This window comes from Oncorhynchus kisutch, unplaced genomic scaffold (genome assembly GCF_002021735.2).
Source record: "Oncorhynchus kisutch isolate 150728-3 unplaced genomic scaffold, Okis_V2 scaffold2012, whole genome shotgun sequence".
NCBI lineage: Eukaryota > Metazoa > Chordata > Actinopteri > Salmoniformes > Salmonidae > Oncorhynchus > Oncorhynchus kisutch.
In genome coordinates this window covers 7,554-25,842 of record NW_022263957.1, presented here as the reverse complement: position 1 = coordinate 25,842, position 18,289 = coordinate 7,554, and the positions used below count along the sequence as shown (strand labels likewise).

The 18,289-nt window shown below is 40.5% G+C and overlaps 1 pseudogene; it reads left to right on the top strand.

Moving 5' to 3' along the window:
• The first annotated feature begins 1,376 nt into the window (after positions 1–1,376).
• On the top strand, positions 1,377–17,206 carry LOC116368896 (zinc finger protein 850-like; annotated as a pseudogene).
• Positions 17,207–18,289: the final 1,083 nt, after the last annotated feature.

Genomic DNA, 18,289 nt, shown 5'->3' with positions numbered 1-18,289 from the left:
CCGAACGTGTCTTTGTGAGACGAGGAGTAGATGAACAGATTATCTCCGCATTTGTGGTTCCCACCGTGAAGCATGGAGGAAGAGATGTGATGGTGTGCGGGTGCTTTGCTGTTGACAATGTCAGTGATTTATTTATTCAAGTCACACTTAACCAGCATGACTACCACAGCATTCTGCAGGGATATGCCATCCCATCTGGTTTGGGCTTAGTTCCACTGTCATTTGTTTTTCAACAGGACAATGACCCAACACACCTCCAGGCTGTGGAAGAGCTATTTGACCAAGAAGGAGAGTGATGGACTGCTGCATCAGATGACCTGGCCTACACAATCCCCTGACCTCAACCAAATCGAGATGGTTTGGGATGAGTTGGATCGCAGAGTGAAGGAAAAGCAGCCTACAAGTTCTCATCATATGAGGGAACTCATAAAAGGATTCCAGGTGAAACTGGTTGAGAGAAAGCAAGGGTGGCAACTTTTGAAGAATAAAATATATATTTTGATTTAACACTTGTGATTACTACATGATTCCATGTGTTTTTTTTATCATTTTGATGTCTTCTCTATTATTCTACTATGTAGAAAATAGTCCAAATAAAGAAAAACCCTTGAATGAGAAGGTGAGTCCAAACTTTTGACTGGTACTGTACATTAAATTCCCTGACAACAGCTCCAGTGGACATTCCTGCAGTCAGCATGCCAATTGCCCGCTCCCTCAGAGATCTGTGGCATTGTTGTGTGACCAAACTGCACATTTTCGAGTAGCCTTTTATTATCCCCAGCACAAGGTACACCTGTGTAATAACTAAGCTGTTCAATCAGCTTCTTGATATGCCACACCTGTCAGGTGGATGGATTATCTTGGCAAATAATACATTTTGGCTGACAGGGATGTAAAAAATTCTGCAAACTTTTTTTTCAGCTCATGAAACATCCAACACTTTACCTTTTGCGTTAAATTTTTGTATAATGTAGTTCCTATCAGTTTTAGGAACATTTACCCAAATATTTCACCTTATTTTTTACCCAAAATATGACATCAGCGATAATCAAAATGTTGAAAATCTGTGAATGTCTAAATAAGAAATTGGTCCATTTTAACAGCAATGTGTCGAACCCTTTCAACAACGGGGAGATGTTACTGATGTGCTTTGTATCTTCAACGTAAAAACAAGTTTTGGACTTCCACACAAAATTACTTCTTTAGTTATTTTATGTTTAAGGAAGTGTGTAGGTCACATTCTGTATCATACAGCTATGAATGTTATATATTTAGAACCACCTGTTCAATTGGAATCCAGCGACGTCTGTGTCTTCAGTGTCCTAGAACTGTCCAGGTTTTTGTGTTCTGACTTGTAAAATAGGATGAATAAAATAAGTAATGTAAACATATCAATAATTACCAGGAAGCTCTACATTTGTTTTAAAATCACACTAAGATTGTTAAAACTGGCCTCGGGTTATTGAGAGATCTGATTTAGGATTTACCCTCGTAGCAAGGTTGTTTTATCATGTGGTTTCATTCGGGTCTCTATTTTAAAATAACACTGTCTTTGTGTTATTTTGGCAACCAGTCAGTTTGGCAGGAGAAAGGCCAGACTCGGAGGAACCAGAGCCAGGGACGTCCAAACTAGCAAGACGACACCACTGCTCCCACTGTGGAAAGAGTTGTAACCGGTTATGGGACCTGAAACAGCATGAGACAATGCACACAGGGGAGAAGCCTTACCACTGTTCCCAGTGTGGAAAGAGTTTTCACCAGAAAGCACACCTGAAAGCACATGAGAGAATACACACAGGAGAGAAGCCTTACCACTGCTCCCAATGTGGAAAGTGTTTCAACCAGTTAGGGGGGCTGAAACTACATGAGAGAATACACACAGGAGAGAAGCCTTACCAATGCTCCCAATGTGGAAAGTGTTTTGTCCGTTCGGGGGAGCTGAAACAACATGAGAGAATACACACGGGAGAGAAGCCTTACCACTGCTCCCAATGCGGAAAGTGTTTCGTCCGTTCGGGGGGGCTGAAACTACACGAGAGAATCCACACAGGGGAGAAGCCTTACCACTGCTCCCAGTGTGGAAAGTGTTTCGTCTGTTCGGGGGAGCTGAAACAACACGATAGAATACACACGGGAGAGAAGCCTTATCACTGCTCCCAATGTGGAAAGTGTTTCGTCCGTTCGGGGGAGCTGAAACTACACGAGAGAATCCACACAGGGGAGAAGCCGTACCATTGCTCCCAGTGTGAAAAGAGTTTCAGCCGGAAAGCATTCCTGAACCAACACGAGATAATCCACACAGGGGAGAAGCCTTACCACTGCTCCCAGTGTGGAAAGTGTTTCAACCAGTCGGGGGAGCTGAAACTACACGAGAGAATACACACAGGAGAGAAGCCGTACCACTGCTCCCAGTGTGGAAAGAGTTTCAACCGGAAAGCAAACCTGAAACGGCACGAGAGAATACATACAGGAGAGAAGCCTTACCACTGCTCCCAATGTGGAAAGTGTTTCATCCGGTCAGGGGAGCTGAAACAACATGAGAGAATACACACAGGGCAGAAGCCTTACCTCTCCTCCCAGGGTGCAAAGCTTTTGCCCATTTAGGAAGCCTGAAAGAACACATTAGACTGCACACATAGGAGAAGGCTTAGAAAAGCTCAGACTGTGGGAAAACATATTACTCATAACAGTCATTTAAACATCATTAGAGAATCCACACAGGAAAGAGAAATTACTTCTCTTAGCGTGTATATTGATATACATCACATTGACTTAAAATTCATCAGAAAACATACACAGTGCTCCCGTTGTCTTATATTGTTGACTGACAATGTGTTTACCTGTCTTTACCAGATGTAATTAAATGGTACAGGGTATACTCAAACATATATTTGTTTGTTTTTATTAGAAAACATGAAGTGAATATGGAGTCTGTCAGTTTGAATATAAAGAAGATCAGGTTCCTTCTTTTAAACGGTCCTTTTTTAAACTCTGTGTGTGTTTAACTGGGTGTGTCATTCCTCCAGCACTACAGATAATCAAGTGAAATTTGGATGTGATGCATTAGTTCCATTGTTGACATTTGCATTGTTGGCCCACTGATGATTTAATGAAATGAAAATGTTCAGACTCTGTAATGGAAAATGTTAATTGTTTGTGTGTCCACATAACTGAGTATGTGACTAACCTTGTGAAACTGTCCTATTATAAGCTCTTGTTCTTGGGAGTATCATCCTGTGTTGCAAACCAATTTGCACCTGTGTCCTTGTATGAATAAAGTCCCGCCCAGGAGCAGGAAACTATAAAGATATGTGCTAGTCACTCAATACTTCAGTAATTCAGACTGTCTCCACTGCGCTGTGTAACTCTGTTATTCTCTCTGAGCTCAGAAATAAAGAATCTTGGTTTGACTTGGACTCCAGCAGATCCTTAGTTTATAATATCCACCACAACTCTCCCACAGATTGCTGTTTATTATTGTCTCAATGAAGAGTTCCTCTTTCGACTTTCCTGGGGGCATTTACAAGCCTCCCACTGGTTGAATAAACGTTGTTACCCGAATGATGAGATTATTATTTTCTTTGTCAAATGGCAACCAAGCATCGATCATCATGTCACCAGAATAAGACCCTCAAAATGTATTGGAATTGAGCATCAAGCTCATCACATCTAGTTTCACCACTCTGTGAAGTTCATAACTTATTTCATCTGTAGCCTAATAAACTACATGGTTTTCCAAGTTTTAGAGGGAGGACCACACAACATATCATCACGTGACTCCAAGTTAACTAAGATCTGATGGTTATTATATAAATATTTGTACATAAAGGAGTTTCCATTGCCATTTCTCACTAAAACGTTTTTACTGACACAAAAAGACCCAACCATGTCAAACGAAGTAACATATCGTCTGTCACCATTTATAAAAAATATTCAGGCATATCCTGTTTCTGTCAGCCCGGTCATTACTTTTGAAATGGTTGGATCAATATCCACCTTCATGATGTGGATGAAGCCTGATTTGTCTGAGTAGTTCTATATGATGTCATAATACACCCCTCTGATAATCAAGTGATATTTGGAATGTCTGAGTAGTTCTATATGATTTCATAATACACCCCTCTGTTAGTGATACATTTGCTCCATTGTTTCCATGTCAGTTGGTTTCCCACTGATGATTTATATCTGACAGAGGGGCTTTAAATGAATAGTATGGTGACATCTTAGTGTGTCTTGAAATAGGATTATTAATCATAAACTCCTATAGCAACAATACACTGCAGCTTTGACATCAAGAAGAGAATGGGCTGATGGGTGGTGGTGCTACTCTATAGGTAAGGCTGTTCAATATGAATGTTCAATACACACAATAGGTTGGTTATGGAGGGTGATGTACCACAGTCAAAGTCCTGCAATAGGAGCTAAGAGACTAATATTTGTGTAAACTATACATAGTTGTGTTCTGTGGTTGTCACTGAGTTGGCTGATATCCCATTTTATGGGGTCACTCCACAGTTAAGGCTGTACAGTGCCTATACAAAGTCTACACTTTGCTCCTTTCATATTTCTTTTGATCCTGATAAACTCCCCAGTCCCTGCCAGTGACAACCATACCCATAACATGATGCTGCCACCACAATACTTATTGTGTGGTTAATGTGTGGTCTATCTCCAGGTCATCAGACTGTTAAATAGTCACCTCTAGCCGGCCTCCGCCCAGTACCCTGCCCTGACATTAGTCACTGTTACTAGCCGTCTACCACCCAGTACTCCACCCTGTATTCTAGTCAAGGCTCATCCTATATAACTACTGCTGTACACACCTTTTATATTCATATACGGTCCATAATGTCTTGACACACCATCATATACATTTTAAACAAATTGTATATATTTATATTCCAGACTCTGACATTCCTCGTTCTACCATTTCAATATTTCTATCCTTAAAATCCTTAAAATAAATTGTAGGGAAATTCAGTAGGTCACACAAATGACTATTTCTAAACAAAGATAATAGACAACTAGAATGGGAGAGGTTTCTTATACTATCTATACTTACTCAGTGAACAGCAATTCTGGTCCTGTGGTCAGGTGGGGGAGTGGTCGATCCAGCCAATGATTGTGAGGAAGCATGCAGGGAACAGGCTCCTTTCTACTACCATTCTGGGGTCTGGATGCATGCCAACAAAGACTACAAATGCTTCAAACAATGGGAGAGGCTACCATTGACCACCACACTTTCTTTCATAACCAGGAAGCCCATGTTGAGCCATCAGTGTTCCCACTATGGAAGAGGGAGCAGGATGCCGTCATCCAGGGACAAGGACAAAGGTGCAGCACTGGTGTTGGTAGCTGATGACAGAAGTGACAGCCTGGACACACAGCAAAGTTTGACATGATCAGATTGATTCACAGTCAGTGTTGTTGAGCAGAGAATCAACCAGAGAATCAACCAGAGAATCAACCAGAGAATCAACCAGATTGTTGAAGTTATTCAGGTGAATAATACATTTGATTTGTTTAATTCTGTTTTATTCAATTAGAATAATTTACTCTGAATGAGAACAATCACATCTGTGAGCTTTATGCATTATAACATCGATTGATGACGTTGACAGATTTGTAGTAAAACCAGGGTTGGAGTCAAATCCATTTAATTTCCAGTCAATTCAGAAAGTAAACCAAATTCCACATTTTCCTAATTTAAAACCATAGAAGAGAATTGGAATTTTCAGTTTACTTCCTGAATTTACTGGAATATTCTAAAATTGATTAAATTGGGAGGTTTTCCTCATGAATCTGCACAACAACACCCTATAATGACGAAGCAAAAACAGGATTTTAGAAATGTTTGCAAATGCATTTAAATATTAAAACTGAAATATCACATTTAAATAAGTATTCAGAACCTTAACTCAGTGCTTTGTTGAAGCACTTTTGGCAGTGATTATAGCCTCAAGCCGCCTTGGGTATGACACTACAATCTTGGCACCCCTGTATTTGTGGAGTTTCTCCCATTCTTCTCTGCAGATCCTCTCAAGATCTGTCAGGTTGGATGGAGAGCGTCACTGTGCAGCTATTTGCAGGATTTCTTCAGAGTTGTTCGATCGGGTTCAAATCCGGGCTCTGGCTGGGCCACTCATGGACATTCAGAGACCAAAGCCACTTCTATGTTGTCTTCGCTGTGTGCTTAGGGTCGTTGTCCTGTTGGAACGTGAACCTGAGGTCCTGAGTGCTCTTGAGCAGGTTTTCATCAATTATCTCTCTGTACTTTGCTCCGTATATCTTTCCCTCGATCCTGACTAGTCTCCCAGTCCCTGCCGCTGAAAAATATCCCCAATAACACCATGATATTGCCATCACCACGATTCACCGTAAGGATGGTGCCAGGTTTCCTCCAGACCTGACGCTTGGCATTCAGGCCAAAGTGTTTAATCTTGGTTTCATCAGATCAGAGAATCTTGTTTCTCATGGTCTGAGAGTCCTTTAGGTGCCTTTTGGCAAACTCCAAACAGACTTTCATGTGCCTTTTACTGAGAAGTGGCTTCCGTCTGGCCACTCTACCAAAAAGGCCAAATTGGTGGAGTGCTGCAGAGATGGTTGTCCTTCTGGAAGGTTCTCCCATCTCCACAGAGGAACTCTTGAGCTCTGTCAGAGTGACCATCGGGTTCTCAGTAACGTCCCTGACCAAGGCCCTTCTCCCCCAATTGTTCAGTTTGGCTGGGCGGGCCAGCACTAGGAAGTCTTGGTGGTTCCAAACTTTCCATTTAAGAATGATGGCGGCCACTGTGTTCTTTAGGACCTTCAATGCTGCATATTTTCTTAACACTTATTTTTCTTATCTACGTTGTTGGTTAAGGGCTTGTCAGTAAGCATTTCACGTTAAGATCTACACCTGTTGTATTCAGCGCAGGTGACAAATAATATTTGATTGTAACTAAATATGAAGTATGTCAGTTTCAATGTTACGGTCTTTGATTCAATTATATGTTTGAAACTCAAGCTGTGTGTGTTTATCTGCGTCATTCCTTGATCATTCCTTGTGGTCCTGTAGCTCAGTTGGTGGAGTATAGTGCTTGTTAAACCAGGGTAGTGGGTTTGATTCCTGGGACCACCCATATGTAAAGTGTTTGCACACATGACTGCAAATCCCTTTGGATAAACATGTATGCTAAATGGCAGATATATCCACTGATTATACCAAAAATTTGGAACAACTTCCTAATATGGAGTTGGACCCTCCCCTTTTCCCCTCAGAACAGCCTCAATTCATTGAGTTATGGACTCTTCAAGCTGTCGAAAGTGTTCCACAGGGATGCTGGCCCATGTTGACTCCAATGCTTCCCACAATTGTGTCAAGTTGGCTGGGTGTCCTTTGGGTGCAGTGGGGTCTCCTCAGAGGAGGAAGGGGAGAACCATCGTGCTCAGTTATTTTCAGAAAAATAAAAATGGCAAAATATTTAAAAGTGGTCCTTTTTAGATGAAACCATACTAAATATAATCACGTCACCAAATAATTTATTAAAACATACTATTTTGCATCCTCCTCTGGGTACATTGACTTCAATACAAAACCTAGGAGGATTATGGTTCTCAAGGCTTCCATAGACTTACACAGTTATTATGACAACTTCCGGAGGACATCCTCCAACCCATCAGAGCTCTTGCAGCATGAACTGACATGATGTCCAACCAATGAAAGGATCAGAGAATGAATCTAGTACTGAAAGCATAAGCTACAGCTAGCTAGCACTGCAGTGCATAACATGTGGTGAGTAGTTGACTAAAAGAGAGAAAAATACAATAGTTGAACAGTTTTGAACAAATTATTTCATTCCAAAATGAAGGAGAAGCGAGAGAGAGATATTTCGTCATTTATTTTCCACTTTCAGTTTCACTTACTTAGCTAGCAAATGCAGCTATCTAGTTTAGTCTACTCAAACACTTGGCTCAAACAAAGGGATGCTATGTTAACTAGCTGGCTATGACTATCCAACACAACACTGGAACTCTTCCAAGTCAAGGCAAGCTTTTGGTTTTACTAATTTATTGCCACTGGGACCCGCCAAGGTAAGTGCTAAACTGCTTACTGACTGTACACTGTAACGGTACTGCATGATTGTAGCAGGTTTACTAACGAGTTAGTTCTATTAGCTCTGTTGACTATGATGTTATTTTAGCTAATATGGTGACAACAATGTAAGCTGTGTGTAGCAGTTATGAAATGGTTTGGCTTGGAAAGGTTTTTTCTCCTGGTCACATACAGCTGATGTGTTATGCATTGAAGTACAGAAACAAAGGGAGAAGGTGATAAGAGGAGAGCACATAGATGCAAGAAGGAATACAACGTGTCTGTAATGAAAGTGAACTGTGTTTATGCATGATCAGGGGTGTATTCATTCCGCCGATTCTGTTGACAAACGTTTAAATGGAACAAAACGGGGATAAACATGCCTGAATTTGTCCAGTGATATCTCTATTTCAGCTAGATGCAGGCGAGAGTGTGCAAGGCAGTATTGAATGTGTCACTGTCTGCCATCGCAAAATTTTCTCTCGACCTGTGTGAACCTACATTCTAAACTTTCATTCATAGGCTAGGTTGCTACCTCATGATGGGTATAGGGACATTTAGAGTATCATGTAGTAGCCTAAACTTGTTGCTGTTACATTGAACAGGGTGAGTGAAATATGAATGACAGTCGTCCAATATGCTGTAATAGAATTAAGGCCATGCTCATGAAAAAAACAAATTGTCCTGCCTCATCTTAAACGGCACAAACCACCACTGTTTGGGTGGTGGACCACTCTTGGTACACATGGGAAACTGTTGAGCTGAACAACCCAGCAGCGTTGCAGTTCTTGACAGGGAATAGTATGGTCACATGTAGATAAAAAAGAATGTGAAAAATTAACAGAGAAAATGTTTATCAACACACTACCTATTCATATAAGTATTTATTAATCATCTACATATTCATATTGAGCTTCTACGTCTGTGTACAGGAACGTATTATTTGTAAGACGTAAGAGAAAATATATCAGCTCATTGTTAAGTTATTATGACGTTCTTTCCAATAAGTATACTAACTGTTTCCAAATTGCGTTACCCACTCCAGCCAGCAGATGGCGATGAGCGTCTTTCAGGTGATGATTCTTCCGTGACGTATAATGGACTGGACGGACGCTTCTTCAGGAACAACAACGCGGCTACTCTTTCAACCACGTCGGTAGCTTGCTAGCCAACATAAAAGTGAAAGATTGACGCTTTAGACCATCTTAATGTACATAATCTAATCTCAGTGTTTTACACAGAGTTCTTTTCACGTATTAACTAGTTAATATTTGCAAACTTGTTAAAGATTGATGCTGAGCCTAGCACTAGGCTAGTCGCTAATGCTAGCTAACTATCTAGCTAACATCCCTGACCATGAGTTCATTAAACTACTCATCCCTGCTATAGAAGAGGAGGTCTGCTGTTTGCAGAAAGAAGCTCTGGCGCTGAACATTGAAGAAGAGGATGAGGTTACAGTGAAAGAAGAGAAAGAACCTTTTAGAATGAAAAAGGAGGAAGATGAGACTGTTATAGTGAAGGAAGAAGATGCTGTTATAGTGAAAGAACATTTCAGAATGAAAAAGGAGGAAGAGGAGGCTGTTATAGTGATAGAAGAGAAAGAACCGTTTAGAGAGGAAGAGGATGCTATCTCAATAAAGGTGAAGGAGGAGGAGACAGAATATCAGATTACCACCAGTGAGTACTGTCTTCAACAGGGACACAAACTATGCCGTTGTTGAACTAATGTGCGGTTTTAAAGTGTTATTCTACTGAAGTTCTACACTTGAATATGTTGTTCAGTACTGTAGGAATTGTTAAAGGGTCGATCTGCCATTGGTTCATATATTTTAGGGACTTTTAAATTCGATGTATTGAATTCTCCATGTGGTCTACATAAAAGTTCCCCTCATCTAGTATAACAGGCTTTTAAAATTCAATATTGAAGCATAATCTCTACTTAAAATATCAAAGGGACATATTCATGCCTCTTGTAAGACCCTATGATTTTATTAGACGGTTATAAGTTTACTACTCATTTTGATGTTCTCATTAACACAGGAGAGAGACATGACTATGGTGGATCCTCTGGGAAGAAGCATCAACAACATCCTGATGCTGACGAGGAAGAGAAGAGTCTCTCCAGATCAGAACACAAGATGGTACAGCTTGGTCTGGTCTAGCATGCAGCTTGGTCTGGTCTTGCTCTCTCTGGGTCTGGTCTAGCTCTCTCTGGGTCTGGGCTGGGTTTCTGTAAAGCACTTTATGACAACAGTGACATCAGCATCCATAATGATATGTGTCTGTGTCCCATCTTTATGGTTACCAGGACAACGCTAGCCCTTCCTCCCTCCTGGAGTCCCTGTGTCGTGCCTCTCCCGGTAGCGCCTTACTGCTGGGTATGAAGAGGTTGTCTGTGCTGCTGGTGGACTGCAGGAAAACAACGGGGCTGAGTGGAACTGTGAGAGGAGGAGAAGAGAAGAAAGGATCAGATTTGAAACATCAAAGTAAGTGCTGTAATTTAGTTTGAACAAATTAAATAGATCTGGTATCTGTTACCAGGACAACCAGCAGAGTTCTGTTAGTTGACATGAAGATGGACTGGTATCTGTTACCAGGACAACCAGCAGAGTTCTGTTAGTTGACAGGAAGATGGACTGGTATCTGTTATCAGGACAACCAGCAGAGTTCTGTTAGTTGACAGGAAGATAGACTGGTGTATATGGATGTTATGAATATCATAACACTGAAAAAGGATTCTGCCAATGAAAAGAGAGAAACCAATAGACCATATAAAACCTTGATGAAAGTTAGCTTTGGAGAGAAAGTTTCAAGATGATCCAATGTAAGGTGCTTTTTTTACAAAAACTATTCCTTAAAACATTATGGATGTTACAGTCAACCCCCCTATCTTTACAAGACTGTAGAACAGGCAAACTAAACTCAAGACTTTGGTAATTAATTAACTGGTACTGAAGAAAAGCTGTGATCAGGCTGCCCACTCAAACGAAAGCTTCAAACTGTAACCAGTGCTGGCGACCTGGTTCAGGTTATCTATCAACTTACCAGGGTAGTGACAAACAGTAGAGGAATGAAATCATTAACATGGTTTGATCATATCTTTACTAATGCTGCAGAAATGGGTTTTAAAGCAGTATCCAGATCCATCAGATGTAGTGATCACAATATAGGAGCCATGTCTAGGAAAACCACCGTTCCAACGGCTGGGACTAATATTGTGTATAAGAGGTCATACAATTTTTTGTAGTGATTCCTATGTTATTGATGTAAATAATATTTGTTGGTCTGTGGTGTGTAATGATGAGCAACCAGACACTGCCCTTGACACATTTCAAACTGCTTATCCCAGTTACTAATAAGCAGCACCCATTAAGAAAATGACTGTAAAAACTGTTAAATCCACGTGGATTGATGAGGAATTACAAAATGGTATGATGAAGAGGTAGGCAAAAGAGATGGCATATAGGTCTGACTGAATAACTGATTGCAAATTGAGAAATCATTTGACTAAACTGAATAAAAAGAAGAAACTACACAATGAACCAAAGATAAATGACATGAAGAATGAAACTTATTGTAACGCTCAATGAGTGAATGGGTGTGGAGTCAGGCGCAGAGAGCAGAGGATATGGGGAAAAACACGCTTTAATGTCCAACCAAACAAGGTACAAATGGTAACACCAAACATAGGCGTAAATAAACTCCATTTAAGTCTTAACTCTGGTAAAATATCTGGACAGCGAAATAAAAACAACAGACACGAACACCTCTCACAAAACAGGAGACAAGCAAACAGAAGACAAGCCCACACAAACAGAAGACAAGCCCACACAAACAGAAGACAGGCCCACACAAACAGAAGACAAGCCCACACAAACAGAAGACAAGCCCACACAAACAGAAGACAGGCCCACACAAACAGAAGACAAGCCCACACAAACAGAAGACAAGCCCACACGAACAGAAGACAAGCCCACACAAACAGAAGACAAGCCCACACAAACAGAAGACAGCTCCACACGAACAGAAGACAGCTCCACACAAACAGAAGTGTGCGAAGCGAACTTACCACCCTAACAACCAAACAATGAACAGGTGAAAACAATTAGACAAAACCAAACGAAAAAGGATCGGTGGCAGCTAGTAGACCGGCGACGACGACCGCCGAGCGCCACCCGAACGGGGAGGGGAGCCACCTTCGGTAATATTCGTGACACCTATTGCAAATTGAGATATGTGACTAAACTCAATATAAAGAAGAAACTACACTATGAAACAAAGATAAATGACATGAAGAATGATAGTAAAAATCTTTGGAGCATCTTCAATGAAATTTTGCGCAAATAAATAAATAAAATCAACAATGACAAGTCACTGGTGTCTGACAACGTGGATGGAAAATTGAGGACAATAGTGGCCGATATGGCCATTCCTATTGGCCTTTTCTTTAATTGAAGCCTACTAGAAAGTGTGTGCCCTCAGGCCTAGAGGGAAGCTAAAGTCATTCCACTACCCAAGAATAGTAAAGCTCCCTTTACTGGCTTAAATAGCTGACCAATCAGACTGTTACCAACCCTTACAATTTTTGAAAAAAAAATATTTGACCTGATACAATGCTATTTTACAGTAAACAAATATAGACTTTCATCTTATAGGGAAGTTCATTCAACTAGCACAGCACTTACAAATGACTGATTGGCTGAGAGACATTGATGATAAAAATGGCTTTACACCCCCTGCTATATTGTGGATAAAGAGTTTTTCTTTTAAAATGTAACCTTTATTTAACTAGGCAAGTCAGTTATAAACAAATTATTTTTTTCAATGATGGCCTAGGACTGCCTTGTTCAGGGGCAGAACGACAGAGTTTTTTACCTTGTCAGCTCAGGGTTTCGATCCAGCAATCTTTCGGTTACTGGCCTACCGCTCTAACCACTAGGCTACCTGCCGCCCCAGAGCTACCTGTCTAACAGAACACAGAGAGTGTTCTTTAATGGAAACCTGTACAACAAAATCAAGTTTGAATCAGGAATTCCCCAGGGCAGCTGTTTGGCACCTACTTTTTTCAATCTTTACCAACAACATACCAATGACATTTGAGTAAAGCCAGTGAGTCTATGTATGCGTTGACTCAACACTGTACATGTCAGCTACTACATCGACTGAAATGACTGCAACACTTAACATAGAGCTGCAGTTAGTTTCAGAATGGGTGTCAAGGAATAAGTTAGTCCTAAATATTTCTGATTACCTTAAAACCTCTTGGTGTTAGGGGGCAGTATTTTCATTTTTGGAAAAAAAACGTCCCCGTTTTAAATGGGATATTTTGTCAGGAAAAGATACTAGAATATGCATATAATTGACAGCTTTGGATAGAAAACACTCTAACGTTTCCAAAACTGTAAAGATATTGTCTGTGAGTATAACAGAACTGATGTTGCAGGCGAAAGCCTGAGAAAAATCCAATCCGGAAGTGCCCCAGGTTTTGAAAGCGCTGCGTTCCAATGACTCCCTATATGGCTTTGAATGTACCATCAACGCGCTTATGCTTTTTACGTATTCCCCAAGGTGTCTACAGCATTGTGACGTAGTTTTACGCATTTCTATTGAAGAATAGCCGTATGGGGGCACATTGCGTAAGTGGTCACATGGTGGCTCCGAGAGAGATTCTCGCGTAAAGTGCAGAGGTAGCCATTACTCCAATCGGTCCTTGAGAAAAAGGAATTGTCCCGACGGATATATTATCAAATAGATATTAGAAAAACACCTTGAGGATTGATTCTAAACAACGTTTGCTATGTTTTTGTCGATATTATGGAGCTAATTTGGAATATTTTTCGGTGTTGTGACCGCAATTTCCGGGCGATTTCTCAGCCAAACATGAAGAACAAACGGAGCTATTTCGCCTACAAAAATAATATTTTGGGAAAAAATGAACTTTGGCTGTCTACCTGGGAGTCTCGTGAGTGAAAACATCCGAAGTTCATCAAAGGTAAACGATTTAATTTGATTGCTTTTCTGATTTCCGTGACAAGTTTGCCTGCTGCTAGCAAGGCATAATGCTATGCTAGGCTATGATAAACTTACACAGATGCTTGTCTAGCGTTGGCTGTAAAGCATATTTTGAAAATCTGAGATGACAGGGTGATTAACAAAAGGCTAAGCTGTGTTCCAATATATTTCACTTGTGATTTTCATGAATAGGAAGATTTTTTAGGAAGATTTATGTCTGTTGCGTTATGCTAATTAGTGTCAGATGATGATAACGGCCCCGTTCACGGGCTGGGTGTCACTACAGGTTAAGTTACATGGCCTACTATGCTAATTCTGTAGCGGTATTGTTAGAGAGGGCTAAATAAATATTTTGTTGGTGCGCAAGGCAGGTATTAACCCTAGTTATTAAAGTTAGTTATTACCTATTATAACATTATTATTTTAAAATATTATTAAAACCGAAAGGATGAGAGTAGAATAGATAGAGTAGCGCTTCCAGACACATTCTAAACATGATGGAGTATTAAAGGAGGACTGTAGCAACTAATGATGAAACATTATGGAGTCTTAAAGGAGGACTGTAGCATCTCATTTTGAAACATTATGGAGTCTTAAAGGAGGACTGTAACATCTAATAATGAAACATTATGGAGTCTTAAAGGAGGACTGTAGCATCTCATAATGAAACATTATGGAGTCTTAAAGGAGGACTGTAGCATCTAATGATGAAACATTATGGAGTCTTAAAGGAGGACTGTAGTATCTAATGATGAAACATTATGGAGCCTTAAGCTTTAATTTGTGGTATTGCACTTGTGAATGCATGAAAGTTAAATATTTCTAAAAATATATATATATTTTGCACTCTGCAATTTCACCGGACTTTTTTTTCAGCTCATGAAACATCCAACACTTTACATGTTGCGTTTATATTTTAGTTTTTTGTTGTTACTATCAGTTTTAGGAACATTTACCCAAAATATGACATCAGCGATAATCAAAATGTTGAAAATCTGTGAATGTCTAAATAAGAAATTGGTCCATTTAAACAGCAATATGTCGAACCCTTTCAACAACGGGGAGATGTTACTGATGTGCTTTGTATCTTCGACGTAAAAACAAGTTTTGGACTTCCACACAAAATGACTTCTTTAGTTATTTTATGTTTAAGGAAGTGTGTAGGTCACATTCTGTATCATACAGCTATGAAAGTTATATATTTAGAACCACCTGTTCAATTGGAATCCAGCGACGTCTGTGTCTTCAGTGTCCTAGAACTGTCTATTTTTTTGTGTTCTGACTTGTAAAACAGGATGAATAAGTAATGTAAACATAGCAGTAATTACCAGGAAGCTCTACATTTGTTTTAAAATCACACTAAGATTGTTAAAACTGGCCTCGGGTTATTGAGAGATCTGATTTAGGATTTACCCTCGTAGCAAGGTTTTTTTATCATGTGGTTTCATTTGAGTCTCTATTTAAAAATAACACTATCTTTGGCAGGAGAAAGACCAGACTCAGAGGAACCAGAGCCAGGGACGTCCAAACCAGCAAGACGACACCAGTGCTCCCAGTGTGAAAAGAGTTTTAAACAGAAAGCACAACTGAAAAAACATAAGAGAATACACACAGGGGAGAAGCCTTACCACTGTTCCCAGTGTGGAAAGGGTTTCAACCAGTCAGGGACGCTGAAACAACATGAGAGAATACACACAGGAGAGAAGCCTTACCACTGCTCCCAATGTGGAAAGTGTTTCGTCCGTTCGGGGGAGCTGAAACTACACGAGAGAATACACACAGGAGAGAAGCCTTACCACTGCTCCCATTGTGGAAAGTGTTTAGTCCGTTTGGGGGACCTGAAACAACACGAGAGAATACACACAGGAGAGAAGCCTTACCACTGCTCCCAGTGTGGACAGTGTTTCAACCAGAAAGCACACCTGAAACAACATGAGAGGATACACACAGGGGAGAAGCCTTACCACTGTTCCCAGTGTGGAAAGGGTTTCAACCAGTCAGGGACGCTGAAACAACATGAGAGAATACACACAGGAGAGAAGCCTTACCACTGCTCCCAATGTGGGAAGTGTTTCGGCCGTTCGGGGGTGCTGAAACTACACGAGAGAATACACGCAGGAGAGAAGCCCTTACCACTGCTCCCATTGTGGAAAGTGTTTCGTCCGTTTGGGGGAGCTGAAACAACACGAGAGAATACACACAGGAGAGAAGCCTTACCACTGCTTCCAATGTGTAAGGTCTTTCAACCAGTTGGGGGCGCTGAAACAACATGAGAGAATACACACAGGAGAGAAGCCTTACCACTGCTCCCAATGTGGGAAGTGTTTCAACCATTCGGGGATGCTGAAACAACATGAGAGAATACACACAGGAGAGAAGCCTTACCACTGCTCCCAGTGTGGAAAGTGTTTCAACCGGAGAGGAAACCTGAAACAACATGAGAGAATACACACAGGAGAGAAGCCTTAACACTGCTCCCAGGGTGCAAACCATTTGCCCATCACAGTGCTCCCTTTGTCTTTTATTGTTGACTGACAATGTGTTTACCTGTCTTTACCATATGCAATTAAATGGTACAGGGTCTACTCAAACATATATTTGTTTGTTTTTATTAGAAAACATGAAGTGAATATGGAGTCTGTCAGTTTGAATATAAAGAAGATCAGGTTCCTTCTTTTAAACTGTCCTTTTTTTAAACTCTTTGTGTGTTTATCTGGGTGTGTCATTCCTCCAGCACTACAGATAATCAAGTGATATTTGGATGTGATGCATTAGTTCCATTGTTGACATTTGCATTGTTGGCCCACTGATGATTTAATGAAATGAAAATGTTCAGACTCTGTAATGGAAAATGTTAATTGTTTGTGTGTCCACATAACTGAGTATGTGACTAACCTTGTGAAACTGTCCTATTATATAAGCTCCTGTTCTTGGGAGTATCATCCTGTGTTGCAAACCAATTTGCACCTGTGTCCTTGTATGAATAAAGTCCCGCCCAGGAAAGGGAAACTATAAAGATATTTGCTCATCACCCAATGCTTCAGGAATTCAGACTGTCTACACTGTGCTGTGTAACTCTGTTATTCTCTCTGAGCTCAGAAATAAAGAATCTTGGTTTGACTTGGACTCCAGCAGATCCTTATTTTATAATATCCACCACAACTCTCCCAAGGATTGCTGTTTATCATTGTCTCAAAGAAGAGTTCCTTGTTCCACTTTCCTGGGGGAATTTACAGGCCTCCCACTGATTGAATAAACATTGTATCCACAGGTAACATTTTGTGTTTCACCCAACCAGCAACCGATATCCAATGACTGGTAACATTTTGTGTTTCACCCAACCAGCAACCGAATTCCAATGACTGGTAACATTTTGTGTTTCACCCAACTTGCAACCTAAATCCAATGACAGGTGACATTTTGTGTAGATTTCATGTTAAATTCACGTTCAGGCATATCCTGTTTCCATCAGCCCGGTCATTACTTTTGAAATGGTTGGATCAATATCCACCTTCATGATGTGGATGAAGCCTGATTTGGAATGTCTGAGTAGTTCTATATGATGTCATAATACACCCCTCTGATAATCAAGTGATATTTGGAATGTCTGACTAGTTCTATCTGATGTCATAATACACCCCTTTGATAGTGATACATTTGCTACATTGTTTCCATGTCAGTTGGTTTCCCACTCTGATGATTTATATCTGACAGAGGGGCTTTAAATGAATAGTATGGTGACATCTTAGTGTGTCTTGAAGTAAATAGGATTATTAATCATAAACTCCTATAGCAACAATACACTGCAGCTTTGACATCAAGAAGAGAATGGGCTGATGGGTGGTGGTGCTACTCTATAGGTAAGGCTGTTCAATATGAATGTTCAATACACACAATAGGTTGATCAGTAGCCAGTTAGCTAGCTGTACAGTCCTATATGAATTTTCAATACACACAATACGTTGACTGGGGAGGTGATGTACCACAGTCAAAGTCCTGCAATAAGAGCTAAGAGACTAATATTTGTGTGAACTATACATAGTTGTGTTCTGTGGTTGTCACTGAGTTGGCTGATATCCCATTTTATGGGGTCACTCCACAGTTAAGGCTGTACAGTGCCTATACAAAGTCTACACTTTGCTCCTTTTATATTTCTTTTGATCCCGATAAACTCCCCAGTCCCTGCCAGTGACAAGCATACCC